We start from the raw sequence: 5,092 nt of genomic DNA, 5'->3' as shown, positions 1-5,092 counted from the left end.
AATTAATTAATTTTAAAAATAGTCAAGTGGAAATAAGAGCCATGAACAACAATAAAGCAATAGATGTGGTAGCCTCTGCTATAGTGATGTTTGTGTATTTTTGGGTTCCATGTGGATGCTGATGAGCCAACACTCAGCCTATTTGCTATTTACCATATCTCCCCTAGCTCCCATTACTGGACCTCAACATTGGGATTCCATCTGATTTTATTTATTAACATGCAAAGATTTTCAAAATATTTTAAATTAAAAATTTTAAAGTCAGGTTAAAAATGGTATGTATGCAATGATCCCATCCCAAGGACTAGACTATAAAAGGCAGTATGGAAATCCACACATTAATATGCTAACAGAACAAATCCTGGATGTTGAAATTATACACAATTTTGTTTCCTTTTTTCATATATGGATATTCATACATATTTTCTAATTCATCTGCAATAAGCACTGATTATTAATATAATCATGAAAATAAAATGTATGAAAACTCTATATGGGTTAAGAGGCTAAATAATTCATAGGTTATATAAATTTTCCTGAGAGAGCAAAGGTATAGTTTTTGAATTTCCTCTTGGGAGAGTCAAGAAGGCACCCAGATTTGAAACTTGTGGAGGTATTCTCAGAGTTAGAATGCTTACTTCAAAGAGAGAAAAAAAAGATAAGTAGTGCTATGATGTATGAAGAGAGAATATGACCACTGCTCTAGGATAAAGCAGAGAGGCTTTTTACCTCTAAGTGCATGCTGCACAAAATCATCAGTACTGGGAGGTGCTGTGCCACTTACCTGGGTGAGGATGCAATCCAGGGCAAGACCTAGAGATGCTGGAAATCAGCCTGCTCCAAGAGATTCCAAGAAAATGGGAAAGCATCAGAAAACATAAGATGAGCTCAGGGTCAGTGAGGGAAATGAACATGGGTCAATGACAAGACTGCTTGGAGATTCTGGGTATTAGAACAGTCTTACCTACTGTTACCATCATCATCACCAGCACCATCATCATCATCATAATGATGATGCACAGTTATAGAGTCTTAATAGAATGCCAGGAAATGTGTTACATGTGTTATTTGCATGATCTCATTCAATATATTGTGTACAAATTCATTTACATTTGTGTTGTATCATATATTCTATTATTTTAATATCTGGACGTATTCTGTGCTAGAGTACTCACAAGCAAGTTCGTGTTAGGAAGAAGAACACTTCAAGGCTCAGGCAAGTAACAATTTCCAGGTGCAAAGAAGATTCCTGGAGGATGGGTGGGGAGCTCGTGTGGCGGGGGATGCCAATGTTGTGTTAATAACAGAGATAGAAAATGATTTACTATTTCTGGATGGGAAAAAGTTCTGGATGGGAAAGAATTCTTCTTCTCACTTGGGAGTTCTCCACTGAGCTCTAAACGAAGGCTCAAGAAGTAGAATCATGAAAGGAGGCAAGTGGGGAAAGATCAAGATGTAGCAAGTTACCCTCGCTCTTTTTTGCTCACCCTACTAAGCACTTGTTCCATTCCCATCCCATTTTGGGGCACAACTCTGGGATAATGGAAACATCTGCTGTAAGCCAAAATCGAGTGTCAGGATGTGAAAACGTTAAGAAGTATCTTGACTGACTGTTTCTTAAGTCCTGGACAATAGAATATATGTGAAAGGAGAGCCAAAAAACTGCCCGAAATCAAACACATTAATATTTCTGCACCAGACATAGAAAAGAAACTTATGGTTTCCAAAAGGGAAAGGTGGGGGAGGGATAAATTAGGAGTTTGGGATTAACATGTACACACCACTGTACATAAAATAGATAACCAACAAGGACCTCCTATATAGCACAACTATACTCAATATTTTATAATAACCTATAAGAGAAAAGAATCTGAAGAAGAATATACATATGTATAACTGAATCACTTTGCTATCCACCTGAAACTAACACAACATTGTAAATCAACTACACTTCAATAAAAAAATAAAATTAAAAAAATTCTTCAGCAGAAAAAATAATCTTACTAAATGAAAAAATAAAAACCAAAATAGCTTTATGTCAGTTCAGAGCAGGTTTTGTGAGTACTTTTTACAGTACCATCCACATCTAAAATTCTCTAATTCTTTATAGTCCTGGCTCTTATGTGGTGTCTGTGTCTGCACTATTAGGCTAGCACACCCCTTCAGCTGTTCCAAATCACCTGTGTGCTTTGCCCACACTTTAGGATTTTCCTTCTTAAGAAAACTTAAAAAAAAAAAAGATTTAACTTTAGTTTTCAGAACTTGAGAATTTAATTTTTCAGAGTTTAACTTCAATTTAAGGGATTGTAATAGAGATCGCTAAAATTTTTACTATTGTACTTTTTCAGTAAAAATATTAATTTTTAAACAAAGTTCGTAAAACTAAAGAACTGGTTTATCTCTAGTTTCTGGCTATGTCTGATAGCCATACTGTCTAATTGTCTTTTATGTAGGTTCTAAATGAACAAGCTATAGTCCTTTAATTTTTTTTTCTTTTTTTTTGGCTACGCAGCATGAGGGATCTTAGTTCCGTGACCAGGGATTGAACCCACGCCCCCTGCAATGGAAGCATGGAGTCTTAACCACTGGACCACCAGGGAAGTCCCTATAGTCCTTAAATTTAAATTTCTTTCTTCTGTTTGTTTTCTAGACCACATCCCATTCATCTGTTTTTCCTTCCTGTTTCCCCTGAAATGACCTGAGTCTGGAACGTGCAGATACCTTAGCGGGGGCCTGCCTTTTGCGATTCTTCATCCTCACTTCTATTAGGATCTGTGTTTACAGTTACCCCCTACTCTTTGTTTCTGAACTGCAACAAAGTGTTTTATGGATTTTTTTTTTTTTGGACAACTTCATGTATCCAAAAAAATGAGTTTTCTCTTTGGACCCTGATTTCTGTCTTGCGTTTATGATATATCAATCTTCCTTAGGACTAAAGAGCTTTATCTTTTTGCCGGCAACATTTTGCCTTATGCCCCATTCCTTGTTTGTCCTTACGTCCCATCAGTAGCCACATTCTACCTCTAAGACTGCCCCTGAAATGTTTTTGTCGCACTTTTGCCCCCCTTAACATCAATCGTATTTTTCCTTCCAACTATTTGATTTAATTATTCTTTTACTTTGCACAGGGATTCTCAAATTCAGCAAAAACTCATCCTTATGTCTGAAGTTGTAATGACTGGTATATTAGTCAGGGGATTCCAGAGAAACAGAACCATGGGAAGATTATATACATATATTTTTTATTTATTATAAGATATTGTCTCACATGATTATGGAGGCTGAGAAGTCCCACAAACTGCTGTCTGAAAGCTGGAGACCCAGGAGGGTTGATGGTGTAGTTTGAAGGCCTTAGAGCGAGAACCAGTGGTGTAGATTCCAGTCCAAGTCTGAAGGTCTGAGAACCAGGAGCCCCTGAGACAGGAGAAGATCAATGTCCCATCTCAGCAGTCAGGCAGAGAGAGAATTTAACCTTCTCCTCCCTTTTTTTTTTAAATTAATTTATTTATTTTGGCTGCACTGGGTCTTCATTGCTGTGTGCGGGCTCTCTAGTTGTGGCACATGGGCTCAGTAGTTGTGGTGCGTGGGCTTAGCTGCAGTATGTGGGATCTTAGCTCCCCAACCAGGAATCGAACACGGCCCCCCCGGCATTGGGAGCATGGAATCTTGACCACTGGACCACCAGGGAAGGCTCCCCCCGGCCTTTTTGTTCTATTGAGGCTCCCAGCAGATTAGACGATGCCCACTCACGTTGCGGAGAGCCATCTGCTTTACTCGGTCCACCAATTCAAATGCTTCTTCCGGAAACACCCTCACAGACACCCAGAATAATATTTAACCTCTGATCCGGACATCCCAAGGCCAAGTCAAATTGACACATAAAATTAACTATCACAGCCAGATATATTAAAGTAAGAGCACTGGCCTTGGAGATCAGAAACCAGGCTGCTAGGCCCACCTGCCTCCTACCACCTCTGCGAGCATGGGAAAGCCTCAGAGGCCATCTGGGATCTGCTAGGGGGAGGCTTGTCCAAGGCTTCCTCAACACCTTCCCATGCTCAGCTAAATGACCATCTCATAAGCAACAAGGTCCTACTGTATAGCACAGAGAACTATACTCAATATCCTACAATAAACCATAACGGGAAAAAAAAAATTTTTAATAGAATATATATGTATGTATAACTGAATCACTTGGCTGTACAGCAGAAATTAACACAACATTGTAAATCAACTATACTTCAATTAAAAAATATATTGGTCAAAATAAATAAATAAATAAATAACTATCTCTGAATTTGTCTACCCAAGGCACGTGGGCATTGATAGAGGGGGGTCCCATCAGCAATTTTCCATTAGGGTTCAGGGGCAAGAAAGGCCCAACTTGCCAACTGAAACAAATTTAGGAATATAAGATAAGCAGAGCAGGAAGTAACAGAACATTTTTCTGGGAGAGAGGTCTGTACTCTTACAGACAAAATCAAAGGAGAAATGAAAATCAAAGTGAACAACCTGCTCTGGCCTTGGTTTCCTCAACTGTTGTCTTTGCCTGGCCAACATCCATGTCCTTTCCTTCTGGTACCAACACTTTGAGTTTGCTTTGAGAAGTACCCTTCCACCACTGTGTCCAGACTTGGTATGACTGTCCGAGAATCCTTATCTCCCCTGGCCAAGCCCAGCTAAGCCAATGATTGAAGCCAATTTATCCTGTGAGCCCAGCACCAGAGACTGTCCATGAGTTCCTGCTCCCTAGCTCTCTGGAGCTGCTCTTTTTTTTCTTCAATTTAATGTCTATTGTTTCAAACAACTTCAGTTACAAAATAAAACCACTGAATACATATTTTTATTTCAAAGAGATCATGTATTCTTCTTCTTACATGTACCAAGGTTATTTTTCTTTTTAAATCTGAGGTATTTATAGTATTTTGCACTATCTTTAGAATGTAGAATCTTTCTAGCTATAGTTATCAAATATATTATTACTCTTTTGTATCAATGTATTTGATTGCATTCACATTTTTAAAAATATAAACTAGTTATTGTGCATTTCTAGTTGGTTCCATTTTTTTTCTAAGTGTACAGCTTTTTCATA

Source organism: Balaenoptera physalus, assembly GCF_965194825.1.
Source record: "Balaenoptera physalus genome assembly, chromosome: 17".
Lineage (NCBI taxonomy): Eukaryota > Metazoa > Chordata > Mammalia > Artiodactyla > Balaenopteridae > Balaenoptera > Balaenoptera physalus.
This window is presented reverse-complemented; position numbering follows the sequence as displayed.